The sequence below is a fragment of the Gobio gobio genome, assembly GCF_949357685.1.
Source record: "Gobio gobio genome assembly, chromosome: 5".
NCBI classification, from domain to species: domain Eukaryota; kingdom Metazoa; phylum Chordata; class Actinopteri; order Cypriniformes; family Gobionidae; genus Gobio; species Gobio gobio.
The window spans coordinates 46,633,309-46,657,764 of NC_137101.1; the positions used below are offsets into that span (position 1 = coordinate 46,633,309).

The following is a 24,456-nucleotide window of genomic DNA, read 5'->3' on the forward strand; positions in this document are numbered from 1 at the left end:
CGTGGAGCAGTTATATGATGGGCAGATGCACTTTTTATGGACTTCAAGCAACTATGAATCCAATTCTAATGCTTGGATTAGCCTGGACTTTTGTAATATAACTCAGATTTTATTCGTCTGAAAGAATAATGTCATATAAACCTAGGATGACTTGAGGGTGAGTAAATTATGGGCTAATTTTCATTTTTGGGTGAACTGTCCCTTTAATAGATAATGGTATGAGTGTAACGGAGTCCACTGAAGGCAAGTTTGCTGAACCCACGTGCAGTTTTATTCATAATATCCAAAACTTAAACAAACACGTGGCAAAACAATAGGGATGGCTGATGCGAAACTGACGTTTCGGCGCTTTGCAGAGATCTCGAAGCGCAGATGTTTTGAAACACTGCTCTGAACAGTGATTCGAAACACCCATGTCATGTGACTACGGCTAAATGAAGCTTCAAGTGTTTCATCAGCCTGTCGAAACTGCGTTGATTAAAGGGGCCGGGAACAAACCACACAGTCAGTCAGTCACACATCTGTATAATTCCACACAGTTTAAAAGTTAATCCATCTTCACCTTCATAGATATAGTGACACATTAATATAGGCTAAGTTAGATAGTGACAGATAGTGTGGTGGTTACAGTTTGTAATAAATAAAAATAATAAGTAGTGTTATCAAACAATATTGTTTTGTCAATAAGAAAATGTGATTAATGAATAACTACTATATGAATTTGTTGATGACGATTTATCTTGCCTAGAGTGGTATGGGTGATCGATTCTTGATTACTTTTGCCTTGGTCTCGTTCATCTGTTGGGGGAGGGGCCGCGCCGCGCGCTGCTCAAACAATATACAGACTGAGAATTTGAAGCAGCAGCTCCGTGTGTCCCGTCTTTATTGAGTTTGATTTCTCCCCTCATCAGGTATAAAATGTTTAAATTGTCACAGAAACTCAAATGATGAGATTGTGAAGTTGATAAATGTCTGTGAAATGTTTAAATAATTTGAAGATGTATGTTTAAAAGTTCGGTTCAAGTTAACAGTGTGTGTGTGTGTAGCACGTGTTAAAGGTCCCATGGCATGAAATTTTCATTTTATGAGGTTTTTCAACATTAATATGAGTTCCCCTAGCCTGAATATTGTCCCCAAGTGGATAGAAATGTTGATCGGTGTAAAGGCGAGTTCTGGCTGTCTTTCTCTGCCTTTGAGAAAATGACAGCCCAGACGAGCCAATCCTGAAGTCTCCTGGTTTGACGTCCACACAGGAACGGTTTCCTCCCTTTCCTCCGCCCAGAGAATCTGGTACGCCCATGCAAACGCTCGAGAGATCATGGGTTGTGAACGAGTGAACGCTGGCAGTTTCTCAGTGTTTGGATGTACAAATGAAAACAGAAGTCTTTCTTCAGTTCCTTCTGATCTGTGATCAGTGATTTCTTATGTGTAGCTAATTATTTATTATTCGTGCACACGCTGCGGCTTCTCTCTCTCCCGACAGAACGGTGTTTTCGTGTTTTATATCTTGTGAGTCAGTGTTTTTGTACGTCCTCGTCGCGTCTATCGGTTCTACAATGTGCATACAGTCGTTACATCTTTAGAGATAAACCTCACACACGCCGAGGCTCGGGCTGCACTGATCGGTCGGCCTCCAACATCCCCAACCCCCAGTACTGCATCTGGCCCACAGCGGAGGCACCAAACGCGGCGTGAGATTAAGCAGAAGGGGGGTAAGCGTGAGGGTATCTGGGCTAGGCTAGCCAGCTATCCCCACAATAAACTGGATTACATTCGATTACTGCTGTTGTGTCTTTGTTTGCGCTGTGTACTCAATGCTTTCCATATGATAGGAACATCTAAAAATAATGGTATTATCAACACTTACTCATAACTCGTTCATCTCGACAGCTGTAATGGTACTTTGCATGTGTTACAAAGTTGGTAATAATGATGAAGACGGACTCGGCGTGACTGGGACTCGTGTTTATTCAGAACTCTCAGATACAAACACAATAAACTCGCGCTGACTGACAGCGCTCTCATAACTCAGTAGTTACTATAAATAACTTTGTTAGCAATCGCTTCGTCTCCGTGATGTCCGGTTCGCAATCGCTGAGCTCAGTCTCTGGTACATTAGTGATGTCTGGTTCGCGAACGATCTTTCTTTTGAACCGGTTCTTTTTAGTGAACCGAATCAGTTCACCAAATCGGACTGAATCGCTCTAAACGGTTCGTGTCTCCAGTCAGCGCTGATCCATAATTTACTAAAGTTACTAACTTTCTGACATGAGTGACAGCCCCTCCGACTAGAAATAGACTAATAACCTGAAGTATATGCTGTAACTAAAACAGTTCACTGAACTGAGACTGACAGAACCGATGTGAAGTGAACTCCGGTCCATCCGTCTCTCTGGCAGCAGCTCGTGCCTCGTAGACCTCGTTAAACCACGCCCCCTCCGCTCATATCAAATGCAAAGATGTCAGCCAATCACAACAGTGGGCATTTTTACTGAAGTCTCACAGCAGACACGCCTCTTGTAACAGGGCCTTCAGCCACAGGGCAAACAGCAGTATAGAAAAAAATGCCTTTTATTTCTAAATTATGATATTTTATGATGTAAAAATCATACTAACAATATAAGTACACCTCAGGAAACATTAAAAAATAATAGAAAAATGCCATGCCATGGGACCTTTAATGCTAATCTGAAAACGGTGAATTTTCATAACGTTGTCTGATTTGTGCTTTTGATAGCCAATGTAACAGTTAAGTATCAAAGTACAGTGTACAGTGTAGATACTTCAAATGCATCCAGAGTTTATTTAAGTAGTTAAAGAGTTTTGACATGGAACATTGTATATATGTTTAAATGGCTAGGCAGAATGTCAAACGTGAGTATTGAGTGCTATAACGTCATGTACACAGTCATCTAAATGTGAACCTGATGAAAACAGAACCTGATGGAAAAACTGTATGTGAGTAATTCTGTATTTACATGTACATTGTGGTTTTTCTTCTGAACGAGATGTTTCATGTTAAACAGTTATCAGTATGTAAAAATGTTGAAATAATTGCATTAATCAAAAACAATATACAGACTGAGAATTTGAAGCAGCAGCTCCGTGTGTCTCGTCTTTATTGAGTTTGATTTCTCCCCTCATCAGGCCGTGAGGCAGTGTTGGGGAAAGTTACTTTAAAAAGTAATGCATTACAATATTGCGTTACTCCCTTAAAAAGTAACTAATTGAGTTACTTAGTTACTTTTTAAGAAAAGTAATGCGTTACGTTACTTTTGCGTTACTTTTTCTCACCTGGGATAGGCTTGCTTTTTTATTTTGTTTTTTAATAGCAAAAAAAGTCATTTTTTGTGCAAATGTAAAGACCTCTTCATACCAAAATTTAAATAATAGGCCTCAGGCTGAGGTGAAAATGTGCTGCCATTCTGGATAATGGAAGAATAGGACGCAGGAGAAAAAAGTTTTACCAATAAAAACAACAATCTAGTAATTTTTGCTCATGGCTTTACTGAATCATCAAAGGTCAGCAGCAAGACATTAGTCAATAAAGGTAGATTAAATGCATAAAAATATTAGTTTTATTTAACATTTATAAATTTGAGGTTTGCATAGTATTCTGATTTTGCATTTGACTGATTTTATTAATTTTGAGGAGTACAGAATCTTCATTGTGCAAGTGAGATGAATAAATGCTCACATTTAGTCTAGAACTACAATAACACATTTACACACAACACCTCTGCACTTACTCTCATTTTTCTCAACATGGGGCAGGAGAGCTGTCAGTCAAATAAATGTGAAAAAGTAACTTGCGTTACTTTTTTGAAAAAGTAACTGATATTTTGTTGTAAATTTGAAAAGTAATGCGTTACTTTACTAGTTACTTGAAAAAGTAATATTATTACGTAACTCAAGTTACTTGTAATGCGTTATCCCCAACACTGCCGTGAGGGCACTACAATAGCACAGCATAAGTTAGAGATAAATAATGATATAGATATAGATTAGGTTATATATAGGCTAGATAGATATACTAATGGAATAGATCAAAATGGAGGCTCCACGTAAGAGATGCCGTACATCTGTGGTGTGGGAGCATTTCCATTTGGAAACACCAGATAAAGTGAGATGTGTGTATTGTGATAGGCAGCTAGCCTACTGCAACAATACATCATGATGCGCCATGACGGTAGGTTACCCTTGCTTTCTGGAATAGCCCCCAGACCAGGTTAGGTTCACAGAGTAAGTTACCCTGGTAACTGAGTTTATTATTAAACTTTTAAATTAGTTATTAGTAGTGAGAAGTACTTCATTCAGACACAAAAAAATGAAGTGACTGCATTGAGTTATTGCTTAAATATATACTGTATTTCTTACTCTCAATGTGAACTGTATTGTTAACTTACCATTGTGATATTAAATGTACTTCAATAATACATTCAACTCTGAATTTGGCCATCTTTTTAATAGATTTTTTCTTAGGTAAATTTCTATGCACGTCTATAATTTTAGACAACAGTCTGTGAACGGGACTTTTATTTTGGTATATAAGTGTGACGTCATAAGGCTGCGTCGTGCTCCTGCATCTGTGGTGCTTCGGCTGGAGAAAGGTTTGTGTTTTAAGCATTTAAAGCATAGACAGTAAAAGAAAGTTACTGGACAGAGCGACTCCATAGACTTCAACAGAGATAATTGAAGTCAGATAGAAGCATAACTTCCTGATGGCTGATGTGCTGCGCAGCCTCAGACTGAGCTTGACCACGTAGATGTGACGTGTTCAGCCTGTCCAACAGTGGAAAGTCTTCTAGTAGTTGTGCAAAGTGAAATCTGAATCACCGAATCTGGCAGAGACAGAGAGAGTGAGCAGGAGCAACTTTTGATGAATGAAGCAGGATCTGCAACATCTCTATCTGCGTTCATGCCTCCACGTCCCCCCGATTGCCTCATAGACAGTAAAAGATTGCCTATGAGCTTCTCCTCGGGTCTATACGGTCATTTGCTCAACAGCGCGACGGAGTCGCGTGGTTATGACGCAATCGTTAGCCTATATTTTACAAAAACAGCTTCAACGGGGCGATAGTGTTAGATACAAGGTAATGGAGCCTTTTATACATTGTCGTGTTTGTTTAGAAATAAACAATGGAAAAATGGGAGTCTTTAAACGCCTCAGATGTAAAGATATTCACTGTCAAAGTGAGGCCAAAATGAATGGGAGTCAATGGGATTCTAACAGCAGGTGATGGCTTGGTTAGCAATGGCCGCGCCTATGGAAGGTATGGTTTCCGGGGGCTGGATTGAGGCCCGGTATACTTCGGCTGTCCGCGTTCGTGCACCGTCCGCATGACGTAATTTTCGTCATTCGGAGGGCTCGGGGCCGGCCGCACGCAGCCCAAATTTCGAGACCGCGCCAACAGTCCACGTGCAACAGCGCATGCGCCAGCAGTACAGAAGAGTCCACTAGGTGGCAATACGCACAGTATTGAGCACAGTGTTCAGCCGTCGAAGAAGAGTGTGCAAAGACCGGTTTAAAAACAACACGCTTGAAAAAAAAGAGAGTTTTTGATTCTTCAGTGTTTCTTCCAAACTATGTTGCAATGGTGGATGCACTACAGTTCTTCTCCGATCATGCCCAGCGAATGTCCCGTTGATGACAGGACTCAGTGCTGCCCTCCGATGTCTGGTAGAGCATAGAAATAAAATGTACTGTGCATGTGTCGAACGCGATCATCCGCGCGCATCGGTTGTGTATTATACTTTGAAAGACGCGCGGACAGGGCTGCGCGCGTGACGCATCCGGGTGCGGAAAGTGAAGTATACCCGGGCCTTTACCCCCTTGATTTAAAGTGTTTAAAGCTACGCAGAATGAATGATATATTATTAAATGTGACACTGCATTGATTTATTTAACATTTATCAGCGTTGTGTGAGTAAATTAACACAGTGAAACTCATGAGTAACAGAAGTAGCGTCTCATTTCGCTCTTTATTGTGAATCAGTTCAAACTTTAATTCAGTCTCTGACGAGTGGCGAGAGAACCGGAGCTTTCGACTCTGAGTCATTTGAACCGATTGATTCTAAACAAATGATTCAGTGATTCGAAGCGCTCTGTTTCTTTTTCTGTCTCGATTTCTACAAATCATTAAATAGCTAAACTAATATATTAAGGGTCTGTATAATTTGCATTCTAATTTGTTGTGTTAGTTTTGAGTGTTTTTGTTTAATCAGAGCACATTTATCAAGCCTCTGAGAATTACTCACAAGAACACTGCTAAGAATTGACTTAGTGTAAAAGAAATCTTGGCTCAAAGCTGTGCATAAAAGATAGTTATCAAGCATCTCAGTCATACTTTAAGTGAAGTGTAGGACTAAATCTTAAGTGTCAATCTTAGAGATGATTTACGACACTTTGCTGTGCCACAAACAGGATTTTGGATGAAGACATCGGGTCAATGCGCAGATGAATTATCGCTTCATGACGCCGTCAACTTTACTTGATTTATTCATGCAGAGTCACAAGTCAAATTTACTTCTATTGGATGTCAAACATTTACAAGTGAATTTTTTTTATATATTTAGATTTTACTTAATATTCTAGAGTTCTCTTTTTTTAATTATTCGCAAAAGATGCATGTTTTTTCCTGTTTTATTTACTTAGCCATAAATCATTCTTTAATATTTCACATTTAATATACATTTGTATTGGTTAAACCACTTTTAATGTACTATAAGCACACTAACTTTCAAGCCATTTCAGTGCTTAATTGCATAAAAAAATGAGTGTTTTTACTATTTATCAGCTATTTAATAAACTAGGTCTATGACCTTCCTGAAACATATCAGCTCCAGTTTATTTAGTGGCCACCGAATAGTAGCTTTGTGGGGTTTTTTTTATTAATTAATCATCATACATTAATTTTAATTAATTAATTTTATTAATTAAACCACCTGTTCAGTACGAAGAAAACTTTGCAGCAGCAAAAAGGACAAGACAATAGGACCTGTACAAAGCTTTAATCAAACAAGAACACATTCAGAACTAGAACATCGAACAACAACACATCAAGTGGAAAACAATTCCCCCACCAAACTATTCTGAGGGGAATTTATCGGGGGCACACACCCCCAAGGTTTATCCCCCTGGCCGGCATCTTCCGGCGCCGCTTCACCGGCCCCTCCTGGAAAGAATGAGAACGCCAAAGAGTCAGTGAACACATCACGAACGGTTAAACCGACCCACAAGAAAATAAACTTACCATAGCGAACTCTCTTGACTCTGGGCCTTCGTGCGTGCGTGGAGGGTGACGGGCTGGCTGCCCCTCAGAGGTGGCGGGGCACTTCCGGGTCGACGCTGCTTTGGGCAGTGGGGGGCTGGTCTGGGGGCCCTTGCCGTTCGGTTCCCCTGGGGTCCCGGGACGGGGCTTGCCTGCTTCCTCCTCCTCCGACAGGAGTCTGACAGGAGTCTGCCCGTGACCTGGGCTGATCTCCTCCTCAACTGGAGGTAGTGGCGGGTCACGTCTCTGAAGGCACTGCTCAGCGTGTCCAACTGCCCGTTGAGCTCCGCCACCTGATCCAGGAGCTTTCGGCAGCGAGGGTTATGGCAGGCCCGCTTCTCCTCCAGGTCACGAGACTCATCCAGATCCAGGGTCGAGGCCATAGGTAAGCCCGGTTCACTCGCCCGCAGCTCGACGAGGTTGTGCAGGATCTTTCTCCTCTTCAGAGCCTGCATGATCCTTTGCCGGGCCGCCACAGTTATCTTCTTGTGGCCCTTCAGGTGGCGGTCCATGCTTGAGGTGGACTTACCGCAGGCGGGCACGGGGCAGGTGCCCTTGCGGATGTCCACCCTCCCGGACGCAATGGCAAGCAGCAACTTGCATTCGTCCGTGTTCTTGACCCCATGGGTCACCCTCAGGTGCTGGTTCAGCTGAGAGTAGCCACGGAAGCACAGCGGGCAGTCATGAAAAGGCATTACAGATGAAAAAATGTGTATGTAGCATGAGTATGTAGTTACAGCGATGTTGTTTTTAAAATATATATTTTTAATGATGAATAATCTACACAAGCAGGCTTTAATGTACAAGTTATTTTGATTAAGATGTGCTGATAATTTAAAATCTTACTGATTAAACGTCTTACCTTTTAAAAGTGCATCACAAACGGTCTGTTCTGCTGTAACTCTATGGCGCGGCTGCTACTTCCGGGAACTATTGAGAGTCTCCACGAGCCGCCATTGCTGTAAAAAAAAAATGTTCCATTGGAGTCTATGGAGTTGTCGCAACTCTCTCTCTCTATGGCTCTGGACTAGGCCAATTACCAGCAAGATGACATAAACGTCATTAAACAATAACAATAACTTGTTTATGGTTGCCATGGCAACTCTCAACGGCCACCATACTTAACGAGATCAGGCAATATAGTACCTACTGTTTTAGAGCTCGTTAAGTAAGTACTTATTGAAAATGAGGACCTACTCAATGAGTATGCGGTTTCGAACGCAGGCAATGTATGCTCTTAAAATGATGGCTGCCAGTGCTCAGTGTACTTTAAAAAGTCTGCTTCCAACTGGCTTTATGCACAGCTGCACTACTTCCTGAACTTCAGCCAGCTCCTTTGTTTCCTGTCTGCCATTATTGGACAAACTGATTAATCCAGGTGTGCCTGACCTCTGTAGTCACAACAACAATAATCAGACACACCTGGATTAATCAGTTTGTCCAATAATAGCAGACAGGAAACAAAGGAGCTGGCTGAAGTTCAGGAAGTAGTGCAGCTGTGCATAAAGCCAACTGTGTCTGGAGTTTTAGCCCTTTATGAATCCAAAATTCCAACAGCAAAAAGCATCATTGCGTTGCTTAAACCCAATGAGAAACAACCTTCTCACAGCAAAACAATGCAGTTTTTAAAGCTGTTCATTCGATCACTTGACAAAGAAAAACTGCATACATTTCTGCGCTTTACCACTGGGGCTGATGTTATCTGTGTTTCACACATTGATGTTGAGTTTACAGATCTCAGGGGTTTACAAAGGTATCCAGTTGCACATACATGTGGTCCGCTGTTGCAGATACCCAGTAGCCTACTCTGAATTTCGAAGAGAGTTTGGGAGTGTCTTAGATGCCAACTACTTGAAAATGGATCTGTTGTAAAGCTGACAATAGCTTGTAATGTAAATTATGTGCATGTCCAGCTAAACTCTATTTTGAAAATGTTCTCCATGTTTGGCAGTGGTAAAACAATCAGGATTCTTTTCTTATACTCTGTTCATTTGTTTTCTGGGACAAACTAGGACATCATAGGTCTTATAAGACATTTCAGTAAAAAAAATATATATATTGTCATACATTTCTGTTTGTTAACCTTACAGTGTTACTTAAATATGAGTCCCAGAAGTTCAGTCTTACTGGTGTTTTAATATGGTCTGTTGAATACCAGTTATGTTCTTATAAGGCAGTTCTAGAATTTACTTGAACCACAAATAGAAATTGTCTACCTGCAATACTTTTAATTTTGTGTTATGACCTAATATCAGTACCTCTTGGTACACATTCTCAATAAAACAGTCCCTGACTGAATGAGAAAAGTGTTCAGTCTCAGTGCATGTTTATGTTAAAGAAATTCTAAAGTAGACTCTCCTTAAAGCAGTCTTTTATTTGATAATGTGTGCATTATACATTGACAAGTCTATAAGTTAAGACTTTAGAACAAAAGTGATTGAAAATCTACAGTATTATGTCCAAGTGTTGTTTTACAATGTACTCAAATACAACTTATGGTAACACTTTAGAATAATTCTCATTAGCTAACATTAGTTAATGTATTAACTAACATTATTAGTTCATGTTAACTAATGTAGTTAACTAATGACCATTATTCTAAAGTGTTACCGGCAAATTACAACATGCTTAGTATTTCTTGCCTAAGCCTGATGTACAGGGCTCTGCCACTCTCTGCATCTTCTGGGACACTGAGATGAAGTTCGTCCATTATCATACAACAAAGTTCAAAAACTGTGTCATCACATTAACATTTATCTTTAATTTTCTCACTTGATTGTACTGTTTTGTGTTTTTTTGTTAATCTGGTCTACAGATCGTTGTTCATAGTGTTCTCTTTTGCCTTTTTAAAATAAAAAAATATTTAGAAAATTACAAATTGTGTGGGTGTTTAGGCCTTAATTGTCTGATAGCCCACAGACCAGATGTAAAATGTAAAATATGAGTCGCTGATCTGGGCCACCCGTCATGGCATTAATAACTGTACTGGGCCAGATCTGTCTCTGATCCGTAATTCCAACCGGTTCCGGTATTGGGCCGTTGGAAAGAATGAGCCCGGGGCCAAATGCTAATGAAGACCTGACCCAAATACATTTTGCTGTCAGGGTCAGTAATAATATTTAAATTTCACTCATTAAAACTTTTTGTTTGATGAAAATTTTACATCTGTGTCCTATCACAAGCTACTACTCTGTCTACTGTCAGCGTTTCCAAGAAACAAAACATGTTTTATATACAGTATATACATATATATATATATATATATATGGAAAAGGAACCCTGTCCACAACATTGAAAACCCTTTTTAAAAAGTTTGGACAACCCCTGGCCTATTGCTACACGTGATTGGCAAGCGGTTTGCCAGAATATACCCTGATCGACGCACCCAAAGTGTTATCCTTGTCCTACTATCATTTCTGTATGTCAGTGTGAGAGAGAGCAGCAGCAGCAGCAGCAGCAGTAGTGTGTTCAAGCCCTCACCGCTGCTACTCTGCGTCTCCCCGGGGAATCCTCACTGCTCCCCCTGAAGGGAACCCCTGCAGAGACTACAGGACATCAACTCTGATAATCGCTGAACTGAACTCACTCACTCACTCACTCAGCGGCTCTTATAAGCTCTGCCTGCCTGTGGCGTCATGAGTAGAACAAAATGTATAATATTTGTCTGTGTGTGTTCCAGATATTCTTTTTGTTGTGGGGACCAAATGTCAAATGTAAAACCTGCATTTTTTCACATTGTGATAAGAAACTATCGGTCCCCATGAAGAAAATACATTATAAATCATAATAAATTATATTTTTTGAAAGTGTTGCTAGTGTCCTGAATAAACTTTGAAGACTTTGATTTCATCTCTTGTGTGAGTGTTTCATTCTCTTCCCATGATATGTCAGAGAGTGTGTACATCCGTGCGTCTGTGTGTGTGTGTGTGTGTGTGTGTGTGTGTGTGTGTGTGTGTGTGTGTGTGTGTGTGTGTGTGTGTGTGTGTGTGTGTGTGTGTGTGTGTGTGTGTGTGTGTGTGTGTGTGTAATCACACTGAGAGCAGGTTCATGGTCACTCAAGATTTCCCTTCACTGGGCTGGTAGACTACAGACAAAATTGGGACAATCAAGAGCAAAAGCTGGTTCTAGTGCAGTTCATCAGCGTTGTATGAGAGTCTGCAGAGAGAGATGTAAGCTCTGCTGAATATACATTATAAGGGGATCGTGAGCATATAGTGGACAAAAACTCTAAATAAAGCATTTTGATTTACTTCAGTAATGTCAGACCGTTTGCTTCATGATGATGAATTGTTTTATTGGAACAATGTTTCTGTTTTATTGTGTTAGGCATTTTGGTTTGTGTAATTGATACAATAAAGAAAAAAATGCATGAAAAGGGGGCAACTTATTATTAAATAATTACAAATTATTCCTACTCGCAGCACATTCAAACTAAACAAACCAACCTTAATCTTTTTTTTTATTACAGAATTCAATTTACAAAAATTCAGCCATCACAGTCCGTGAACAAAGATTATACATCAAATAATTACAATAACATAATATAAAAAACAAGTATGAAATTAATAAATGAACACCCCTTACGAAGCTTCGAATCAATCCGACACCCGTCTCTACGGCGACACCTAGTGGTCGCTTGCATGTGTTGATCTGAAATAACCTTTACAATGATCCATGTAAAAAAAAAAAATTACATCTGTCTGACAACTACATGATCTTGTTTTTTAACCTGTAGCCTCCTCATTGTGGATAACTATAGGTTTTTTTGGTCATTATAAATGATTCATGATTGATAAAAATGATTAATGAAAATAAATAAAGCCACAATGTGTCACATTTGTAACAACATTTTTATTCAAAAATATTATTTGCTCTGCTATTGAAGGAATTTGCCGACTTCTTTTTTTTACATATCATTTCTCCAGCCTTTAAAAAAAAAACTCTCACAGGGACACTTGCTGGCATGCACAAATATATTTTAGCAAGTAACTTACATACAAATGAGGGAAAATGACTGCTATCACAAAATATCTCTCCTCTCACAAAAACCCACGAGGTGAAGATGGATTAACTTCAACTTTATAGTAAACCTAATTTACTGTGGGGAATTAGGTTCATTTAGCCATAGTCACGTGACATGGGTGTTTCGAATCACAGTTCGGAGCAGTGTTTCATCTGCGCTTCAGGATCTCCACAAAGCGCCGAAACGTTAGTTTCGCGTCAGCCATCCCTAGTGTTCTCTGCCTTGTTGTGTTTGTTAGTTTGGACTGTCTGTGTTTTGACCTTGCCTGAACTCTTGACTATGATTGTGGATTACCCTTTCAGTAAAGCTGCATTTGGATCCTCGACCTGTGTCTCTCAGAGCAGTTACAAAAGCAAAGAAATAACTCCAACTTCCAGCCATTTTGCTCGAGACCTTACAAATGCCCCTTTAGCCATTTCAATATACATATTATCTATTTCCTTTTTTTATTTTTGTATTATTGTTCTTCTTCCTCTAAAAAACTATCCTTAGTAATTTAAATGTTTAATTTATCCATAATACTTATTTTATATTTTTATATATATACAATTACTTTACTTCGTTTAATTGCTATTTCTAATTGGAATTGTCTAATTTGAAAACCAAAATTATCCATCTACCCTCATTTAAAGTCACTGATTCAATTATATCTCCTTTAAAATGATTAAGTAGAATGGCGACACCTGCTGATTGTTGAGAGGCAAGACAGAAATAATATACTATATCACCCCACTGTGCTTTTCAAAACTTCACATCATTGCCTACCGAATGAGTGTCTTGTAAAAAAAAAAAAAAAATTATATATTATAAAATTATTATATATAATTATGTATATATATATATCAAAGCAGCATTTTTTCATCTACTGAATAAAAAGATTGATTTCCTTTTGGTGCTATCACGAATACCCCTGACATTCAAAGATATTATTTTTAAGGAACTAAAATGGAAGCCTGTCATAATGAAAGGAAAGAAAAAAATTTAACTGGATGTCTGTTAAAGTTATAGGAACTAGTTAAAGAAAAAAAAAACTAATTCAATTAACTCCTAAAATTCTTATTTTAAAGGTGCCCTAGATTGAAACCTTGGTATAGTTGAATAACAAGAGTTCAGTACATGGACATCACATACTGTGAGTCTCAAACACCATTACTTCATATGTAAACCTCGTTTGTGAAAAACACCACAGAAAAATAGTATCTCAACACAACACAGACTGTTACGCAACAGTCGGGATCATTAATATGTACACCCCCCACATTAGCACATACTGGCAACTGCTACAGCAACCGGCAAGGGTTTAGTTACAAGGTTACACTGGGAATCAGGCTTAGAGTCACAAACAAATCGCTTTAACATAGTTTGTTTCACTAAGTTTCTATTTCACAGAGTACGGACCTGTGAACTTTGCATGGAGGGGTTAATATTTACACTATTAATATTTCCTAATTTAACAATAGGCCTGTTATTCATGAAAATAGTAAGCAGTAAACAGCCGAATTGCAATGTTCTCATTACTCTGCATTTTACAAATATCTGGGGCGCGAAGATACAATATAATTTGCGATTTACGCAAAATGTATGCGTCAATGCATTTTTTTAGGGATGGTGTCATGACACCATTTTATAGGTAAAAGACCAATTGGCCGGAAACAGGCTGGAGACAGCAAAGTGTGCACTTTTTTTAATGCATATTCACTTTGTTGATAACAAAACTGTGGAAAAAGTGGACGGAAACTTAGCTAGGCTCTATTTGATGATATCTAGGAAAAAAAGGCTCTATGTGTTGGGATTTATCCGACTTCTGTGAGACAGATTGCAGACGGTCGGTTAAGCCAGTCCATCTGCTTCCTGACCTGGACCCCAGTTAGTCAAGGTTCAACTCTAAGACTATGTGCCAGATTACTAGATAGAAGAGCTGCAGATAGAAGAATAGAAGATCTCTTTTTAACAGGTCAGGTCTGCCCCAAAAACTGCTTTTCCAATTGTCTATGAACCCTGTTATTCTGCGGACACCATTTCAACAACCAGCCATTGAGTGAGGAGAGTCTGATAAGTATTTCATCACTCCGGCGAACAGGAAGCAGGCCAGAGCAAATTTAAGAGTCTGACATCATACTTGCTAATTTACACACTTCTTTAAATGTTAATTTTAGTGATCTCCAAACATCATTAGTGCCGATGTTGTAAACTTCCATCCATTTAGCCCAAAAACCGGATGCTAACGGCTTGGTCAAAAGGAATTCTGCATGTAAGCCTTTTCAGCCTTTCGGTGAAGTTCTCTTAATTTATTGATATCTCATTTTAAATCTGACTCCATTAATAATTTTATCTGACTCCAATTCTAAGTGACTCCATAAAGTGTGCTACATTTAGAGTTTATCAGCTGATTTTAAGATTAGTTGCGATTTAATTTAGATCGTTGATTTTCTTTGTATCTTCCTAGTTTTCATATTCGTTCATCGAGAGACCCAATATCGCAGAGAAACAAGACGCGTCCGGACCGTGCGCTCACGGGCACAAAACAGTTACTTCTGTAATTAGTCAGAGGATGCAGAGTGAATATTTTACCTTTAAGTGGTTGCACAAGCTCACTCAACAAAAAGTGTAATTTTAGTAATACAGTAAAACTTCAAATAATAGCCCGGGCTTCTATTTACCCAAATCGCCGAACTGCACCGGCTTGTATTTGAAACAGGCGTCTATAAGAGACAGGCCTTTAATTTAGTGTTGAGATGTTCAAGCATGACGGTAGGAGGTTACCACATTATATTACGTTTTATTTATAATTAATTCGAATGTGTTTAACAAATCATTTAATGTTAGAAATGTCTTAGATTATTGGCAGCACAAAAAACGAAACGATGTGACAGCAATGGGCAGAACAATATAAGTTACCGCTAAAATCCATTGAGCGTATGAATTTGTTGCCCGAAACACATCAACAAGAAAGAATGAAGGCTACCCTGTAAAACAACTGCAATCATGTGATAGAAAATTACTATATTCATCACTATCATCATCCCCGCGATTCTCAATTACAAGTTCATGGGCGAATTCCTCCTCCTCGTCGCTTTCCTCCACTTCTCCAGCCTCCGCTAACTCTGCCTGCCTTGCTCGCACTAACAGCTCCAGCCCAGATGCGCACGGCTCTCCCTCTTTAAAACAACGGATAAGGTGATCCTCGCTTCCATCAGAAGCTACTGTCAGGCCACATACCTAAGGATAACACCCCGAAGTTAATGAAATATATCTCCTCCTTCTCCCTCACACACACAAACACACGTGCACGTCTGCGCGCAAGCATTAAAGGAATTTTTCAGCCGCTCCGTATCCAGCTTTACCCACGCTTGAAATTTGACAACTGTCAGCTTAAATGTCAAATTATACTTTTCTCCATGGTGGTATTGAGAGAATTAAGAAAAACTGAAGACTGAAAGTTCGTTAACCTCTTTGTTATGTTGCAACCTGGTCTCACAGAATTCCGTGAAATGAACACGGCCCCTTAACTCAAAATCTGTGGCAGTTTCACGGAATCGCCGAAAATTCCGTGATGTGCCCACGGAAGTGATGCCTATGTAAGTCAATGACAGCAGCATCCGTGGTCCACACACGGGCTGTTACAACACCTGCGCTCCCCCAATTGACGTCGTTTTATAATTTGGTATAAAATTTATAATATTTAACTTTAAAGTGATTTTAGCTTGATATTGCATTGTTCTGTCGTCGTTTGATCGCTAGGATAACTTCTGGTCACCCTGATTTCCGTGACGAGACCACGGAATATTCAACGGTCGCCACAGATTGTTTCACATTCACTGGACGATATTGCTACACTTTCAGTAGGCAATTCAAGTTCTCTGTGTTTGCGATGCAATAGCCTCATTAAACTGTGAACATCTTATCTCCCCTGATCAGTTTGTATCGCCTTTTGCCTATTGACAAATTCTGTGATGGCACCACGGATTATTCCGTGACGGGACCACAGATAATCGGATCACTAGAGGCAGACTTGATCAATCAAACTCCCCATCCATCATTTTAGTGTAAATAATATTTGGACTAATTTAGTATTTTTTTATTTTTACTGAATTGACAGATAGTCATATACAGACAACGAAAACAAAAAACGATAAAGACTAATAATAAATTAATGTTAAATCGGACAGTCTGTTGTCATGACGGCGACACACTTCCTTGCGCGCATCTGAGAATTTGGCGGTTTTTCCAGTCATTGCTTGGATCCCCTCTACAAATCGGTATGCATCTCAGACCTGCGTATTTACTATCTATAAATGTTGAGTAATAGGTTTTGATGCGTTTAAAATGGTTGGTATTGTTGATTGCTAAATATTTGACAAGATATTGTGTCTGAAAATAGTTGTTTTCCTCTAAAAAAAAAGTATGAATTTTTACATTACAAAATTTTAAAAGACGTTTTCTCAAAATGAGTTTTTTGTCATTCTCTCAGCCTATGTAGCACCTATGTAGTTACACCAAACTTTCTGGTTAACACCTAGCAGTATTCTGAAGATATTTTCAAAGGGATTTGTAAATCATGACGGATTTATGTGACATTTTAATCAAAAAAATATTGCGATTTTTTTATTTTATTTTGTTTTTCAGTATATTTTTGAATTTCCTAAGTAATGAAAGCATATAGGCCCTATCCTGAAACCCATCTGAAATTATTTTTTTATCTTGTGTGTAAACAAAATGAAAAAAAATTTTTTTGGTTTTATCATATGTTCAGATTTATGTTAGTGAAATTATATGCAAAATTGCGCATATTTAATGAGATAATGCCTACTTTGCATAATTAAACATACAAATTTCTAAAACTTGTAATACATTGTTTTTATATACTTGTGTAAGTAATCAACTGAGGAAGTTTCATGGTGATATCTATTATTTTAAAATTTTACCCTATTCACCTGCAGTGTCTCGCATTAATGTAGACATATTTTTTCTCTAATGATGCTTTCTTGTCTGTTCTACAGATTATTTGCTGTTCTACATATCTCTATATATATTTATACATAGAAAACAAAGGCACTTTTAAGAGCCACTCTTTCAATCTCTCTCTCTCTCTCTGTCTCTCTCACTCTGTTTTTCTCTAGTTACCCCCCCCCCCCCTCTCTCACACACACACACACACACACACATACATCTTCATATCTGTATTGTGTGTCTATTATTGTCTGTATTTTTGTACTGTGTCTGTGCACCATGTCGGAAAACCACTCAAGAGTCTTTAAAGATCCCAGTGAGGTCAGGGGCCATATGGCTGCTGAAATAAGCAAGGCCCTTTTCCGTGAGGCCAGGGTGAGAAATTTTGATAACTTTACACCCATGTCTATGAAAATCACTATTGGTATTACATTATATTACATTGTTTGTTTTTTATAGTGGATGTTGAGGTATGATGTTCTTTACATTTAATGCACATTGGAGTAGTGTAGTATTTTATAATAATTTGTAGTTTTTGTTTTGTGTTTTTTATTGTTACTTTCTTTGGAAAAAGCATCCATCAAACATAACCATAAGTTAGTTTGACATTCTATCAGAAAACATTAGTATTTTATTTTCATATAGGCTGCAATGGCAATGGAAAGCCATGTCCCTCAAAAAAGAAAGAGGACTAAGAGAAAGAAAGCAGTCGCAAGCGTGGCGGCCACAAGTCACAGACGTAAGAAACGTCAAAAAGCAGAACGCCGTGCATTAGGTTTGTTGTTTCTAGCACTGTTGTTGTAGTTTAATAACGATAATTATCTAAATGTTGGTGAGTGAAAAGATGGTTTGAGCTCACTGAGCCAGATGTATGATTGAATTTTGTGAATTTTCGGGACTAAAATATATGATGCTTTAAGACCCTGATAGAATAGATAAACAAATGTATTGGCCTTTACAGCTTCCGATGTTCAATTGAACACAGTGTCTGAGGAAGTCCCTCAGATAGAAGAAGAGCTGACTGCAAGTCTTGGTGAGTATGTCTATTTTATCACTATGACTACATTTCCTATTCCTCCATATAAACAACTTTTCTAATGACCTTGCTAAACTTTTCCTTGATTCATTGTTGTTGATGTCTCACACTTCTTCTCCACCTAACATTAAAAGTGGTTTGTATGTGTTTGTATTTTGTTGTTGTAGACATGAATGTGAAATTCAGATTTTTGACAATTCAGCACTTTTTTCAGTGCTTTTGCAGAGGAGTTAATTCTTGCCTAGTTTGGGAAGTGATAGACACTCCAACTCTTCATTTCAAACTGGTCTATTATCGGAAGCATATTACATGATTTGTGATAACATTGTGATACAATGGTTCGTGATACCATGAGCAAGTCCATATACAGGACATTAAACCAACATTGAATGGACACTGTAGTGTGTGGCTAGGTCAAAGTCGGATTTTAAGTCATAATTATTTTTGTACCATTCCGTATTAAGTAATTTTTATCTATTGTGCCTTCACTCAATCGAAGGGTTGTTTAACAGTTATTTATATATTTTCATTTATTTTCAGAAACACGTCTTCAAGAGTTGAGGGACACTCTGGACTCAGTTGAGGTTAATGTGGCAGCAAAAAAAACAGAATGGGCACAGCGGCAGCTACACGCTGGTACAAGGGCAAAAGCAGCAAGGCCAGTGCTGCTCGATGCTAAACTGTCCGCTGAAAGAGATGTCCATGAAAAATGCCACAGGTGTGGCACTGGAGAGGCAGTAATTAGGTGCCTGGATTGTGTGCCACTGGACATGGAATTTCTATGTGGAGGATGCGACTTGGAGGCTCACAAAAAGAATGTGTTCCACGGCAGGGAGGCACTATTCCATGGCTACCTGGAGCCTATTCCCCCCACAAAGGCTGTGGTGATGGGTGAAAATGGTCAGCCTCACTTTTGTGAGCAGGGTATGTATTTATTATCAATTACTGTTGACTAGTAAAGAGTTATTACACACATATTCTTGGTTGATAGACTTTGTCAGTGGAAAAGGTTTAAACTCTTAATTTGAATCACTCTTTGACTGAAGAAAATGTTTTTGTTTGTCTTTGACTATGAAACGTGCTATTAGTAAGAAAACAGTGATAATGGCATGGTAGAGTTGTCTGTTTTGTAGATGTTGGTTTTGAATCACTAGTATGACAAGTATAGATACACCTTCTCGATTGAGGAAAAATGTAACAACCTCTTTGCATTGCAGTATGTCAGTTGCCATTGCCTGCACGTAGGGCAATATGTGAGTGCACCCAAGAGATTGAGGTCACCTCTGGCAAGCATATTTCTGTGGTCACCATGAATGGTAACTTTGGAAAGTCCTGCTTTTTGTTTTGTTGTACCGCAGAAGTTAACAATTGCAATCAAGGCAAAGATTTTCTCTTGAGAAATATACCAATTACCAAATGTTAATGCCATATCAAATACTACAATGAATGTATAATGGTCAGTTGAGTTGGAAAAAGTTGATTCTGTGAAACACATGTTTAATGTGTCTCTTTTTTTCACAGGACGATATGATTTCTGTTTGCCTCGTAAAGTTTGTCCTACCTGTCTTGTGGAATGGACCCCAGGGGTGAAAGAGTTCCTTAGGCACCGTTACTGGCCAAGCACAACAAACTGCCAGACACTATATAGTTTTGATGTCTTCGAAGCTTATGCTCACATTAAAGTATCGGCTCCTTCGATGTCAAGGCATGCCTTTTTAAAGCTACTGGAGCACCGTTCTGTTCAGGCTGGAAGGGTAAATCTGCTTGAATCATTGTAACACATAATCATATTACTGTCTCTGTAATATTGTAATATTTATTTTCTGTAAACCCTAATAATTATTTTTATGTCATAGCCGGGGAATGTCTGTGCAGACACGTTCCAGAAAAGCTTTTTCGAATATTGTTTTTGCAAGCACACAGAAGAGGTGATGTGGGAAGTAAATGATTTTTATTGTCCAGCATGTCACCCAGACATGTTGGCAGTGTGTTGTGATGGCAATCGCAAACATTATCGCTTCAAAAAATCAGGGGGGTATGTTAATATTACACAGGCATTAATGTCAATATCAAAACCACAGCATTGTCATAGAAATAGTTGCATGTAGAGTAATAAATGTTTGGTCAGTTAAAAGTGCATTTTTTTGTGATCAATTTTAATGGACAGGAATGAGGAACCCTCTTTGTACAAGGGGTTATTTCTTGCCAAAGATGAGGAGGTATCAGCCTTTCTTAACAATGTCAGAGGCAGCAGCACGACAAGAGTATGTCTAATATTGAATATTAAGACAGTATATCTACTGCTTATGTTTGTGTGTCTTTTGTTTTTTCTATTTGTTAAGACGAGTGATATCTGACTTAACAGGCAGATAACAGTGGAACATGTGGCGTTTCAAGGTTCAGGGCGAGTAAGGAGACGTCAAAAAAATCATCGTCCAAAATAGATGAAGAGGGGATACAAGTGGCAGTCTGCAGGTATGTGGATAGATCAGAAGTGTGCAATTGTATAGATACCACTTGTCACACGCTATGGAAACTCATTTTTGGATAAATGTATCAGAGTCATGTTTAATTTCCTTATGGGAAGTAAATTCCCATAAGGAAATTAGAGAGAGAGAGTGTGTGTGTGTGTGTGTGTGTGTGTGTGTGTGTGTGTGTGTGTGTGTGTGTGTGTGTGTGTGTGTGTGTGTGTGTGTGTGTGTGTGTGTCTGTGTGTGTGTGTGTGTGTTAAGCTTTGAAAAGAGGGTTTTGATTAGCTTTGTTTTCCACAGGTCTTCTTGTGTAATTTGATCATTAACCATATTGTCCTCTTATGTATCAGACACGGAATATTGCTGCGAGGACTGAACCACTACCGTGGCGAGGTCTTCGCCTACCCAATGTTTTTACAGAGGGAATTGTTAGAGAGGGCCAATGTCACTTTCTTCTGCATGGATGTTGTTTGCAGGTAATTTTTCTCTGTCATATTAAAACTCACCTTACTGTACATTAAATGACAAGTGCCTGATTTTTTTCAGTCGTTTTATATTGATGGCCAGGGAAAGTGTTGGTTAATGCATACTTATGCTGTGCTTCTTTTTAGGTACTGGCCATACCTAAGCAAAGTGACTGAAGAATCATCAGATCTTCAACCGCTGATGGAAATGAGGCCATTTCTCAGTGTGATGCATGCCAAAGCTCATACAGCAAAATGCGAGGTACCTCAAATTACTGAAATTCAGATGCAACAGTAGCCAGCAGGCAGCTAATGCGAAGTCGAGCAATTATTGTTTTTTATTATTTTAATGTGGTATTAGTGGCAATATACTAAATTGTAAGTCTGTGATTATGATATCTTGTGTAGTATATTATGCAGATAAAATATGACATTTAATGTGAAAGCGATTTTAATGTGCACATAATCCATGCACTCTAAAAAAAAAAAGGTTCTATATGGCACCAAAAATGGTTCTTGGCTCGTAATCATAGGGAAACCTTTTTAAGTGCTATATAGCACCAATTTTGGTGCTTCAGTGGTTCTTCAGCGGTTCTTCAGAGGTTCTTCACCGGTTCTTTGACTAAGGTGCTATATAGCACCGCTAACTATGGTGCTATATAGCACCGCTTAGTGTGATTGCATAACATTAGATTTTTAAAGTTATGGTATGAAATTAATCCAACACTATGTTGCAGGTGAGATGGGGCGGCAGGAATCAGGATGGAGCAGGGAACACTGTTGGGGAGGAAGTCGAGCAAGTATGTTATTACCGACATTATTGTAACTATGTAGATATAAGAGACTTCACTGATACATTTATGTGAGAGACAAGCAGAGTGTGAAGGATGAAGTACATCAGGGTATAAAACAAAGATCTATGCTTGCTCGAATGACCATCAGAGCATGATCTCTTCTGGAAATTCAATCTCTGCATTTAACCTATCTGTGAATTAGAGAGGTACACACACAGCACACAGTGAGGTGACACACACTAACTCAGAGCAGTGGGCAATCAGCTGCTGCGGCGCCCGAGGAGCAGTGAAGGGTTTGGTGCCTTGCTCAAGGGCACCTTAGCCGTGGATGTGGAAGGGACAGCAATGTTCAACAACTTTCCCCACCCACTTTCACTTTCCACACAACCACTTTCCTCCTGGTCGGCATTCGAACAAGTAACATGCCCAAGGCCCTAACCAGTAGGCCATGGTTGACTTTCCAACCCACCAGTAGGACCCCATTTGACACACCAGCCTGGTGACAGTGCCCAATCATCAAGTTTCAATGATTCATCAAGATTCTATGAAAATGCAGGATGTCACAGCTCTGGCATGCCATAGTGAGGTTTTAAAATGTAGACCCAATTGGCAAGATCCAGCGTTGCTCCCAACTTTGAAAAATTGGGCTCGATCTTTCCAAATTTGTCTATGGCTATGGCTGAAAGGGTGTGGTTGTTTTAGTTTCCATGGCATTCTAAGGTGTATAGCTAGTTGACAAGAAGATATTAGTTAAGCAATAAGTATGGCTACATGTTCACATACATAAGTTTTTGTTTATTTGTTGTTGTTTGTTTGTTAATGTAATATAGGAATACATTAATTTCTGTATTGTTTTATCTAGGTAAACAGCTTTCTCTCCAGGGCAGCTCTTGTCACAAAGTACATGACAAAGGCAGGTTGGTATGACACATTACAAACCATACGCTATGATGAGGTATTTCTGACTTCTAAAATGTAATTTTTCCTGTTCTCCTTGCACTAAAGTAATTGTTGTGTTAGGTTGTGTCTAACTGCAATGGTCTTTCGCGGGTAAATTGATCCAATCACGCATGCAGATTTATTTTTTTAATCAGGGAGAGAGAATATGCTCACTCAACAGGCCATGGGGTGGAACAGAAAAAAGACGGAGAACCTTCACAAAGTCTTGGCCCGCAGATACATCAAAGTAAGGACATTGGACCCACTGGTCCTCTTGCCTGACACAACATACATTTTAACAACATACAGCAGAGCTGGAGTCCATCCATTTGTAATAAGCTCATTCATCCATTGATTTATTAACTGTAGATGAAGGAATTTCTTGATCCCAGTATTGGCTGAAAGCTTGCATGATATTTTTTTATTTTTGTGTTATTTAAAGATCTCCGAGAGGGCAAAGCTGGAAGCTGCCATCTTCAGTGATTTCCGCCAGAAGAATGACATCACTGAACAAACTGCACAGCAGTGTGTGTGTGATGTTCAGCAGTGGGCAGTCACAGGTAAATCATGCATAGCGCTCAGACTTTTCACAAATACAACTGTTAATTACTTTGTTCAAATATGAACTACATAAGGTGATCATAAATTTTTAAATGAAACAATCGCTTAATTGTGTTACCTATTTAGAGCCTGGGAGCACAACAGAACAGGGAGCAACAGATGATCTCAGGGCTGAGATAGAGAGCATCATAGTGGCCCTGCTACGCAAGAAGCAGGACCTCTAGCGTCAACATGGTTGGTTGACGGATATTCAAATGGTACATTGCATTTACATTGCAATGATTTTCTTATTTCACTTTGCAGATAGCAACCAGACAAGGCAAAGAAAAAGAAGAAAAATAAGAGAATTAAAAAAAAAACTGAAACAAAAGAGCCTGCTGTACAATGCTATTGCAGAGGATACAATTGACGAGGAGTTGGCCTCCAATTTGATAGAGGACTACATCCTGCCTTGGGAGAGACGTGAGGATGGTATGGTAGTCCTGACATGTTCTCTAAAATGTATGCCTGTCTGTCTACGGTATTGCAATGAAAATCTCTCTCTCTCTCTCTCTCTCTCTCTCTCTCTCTCTCTCTCTCTCTCTCTCTCTCTCTCTCTCTCTCTCTCTCTCTCATATTTCCAACAAATCCCTCTACCTAAAGGTCACTCCTTCAGGTTAAAACGATCTCTTTTTGACCAAATGATGCTAATTAGACGCCTTGAGGAGGAGCAGAGCATCCTGGTGAAGGAGATGTCTCAGCACATCACGTCTCTCCGAAAGGAGATAAAGGGAGTGGAGAAGCTGAAAGAAAACATCAGAATGGGCTGTAAGTCAAATTTGGAAAAAAAAAAAAAAAATTCTCACCAAAATATATGTAGTCCCTTTTCTACTGACTGGTACCAGTTCAACTAACCTCACATGACTCGGTTTGGTTTCAAACGTTTAATTTTCTACTGCATAAAAGTA

At 39.1% G+C, this 24,456-nt stretch overlaps 1 long non-coding RNA gene across 1 annotated transcript; it reads left to right on the top strand.

The window, feature by feature from the left end:
* Positions 1-19,113: 19,113 nt before the first annotated feature.
* Positions 19,114-19,889, top strand: LOC307127252. The gene is made up of 3 exons (XR_013816613.1): positions 19,114-19,204; positions 19,498-19,596; positions 19,802-19,889. It is a non-coding gene; the product is annotated as an uncharacterized lncRNA (long non-coding RNA).
* Positions 19,890-24,456: the final 4,567 nt, after the last annotated feature.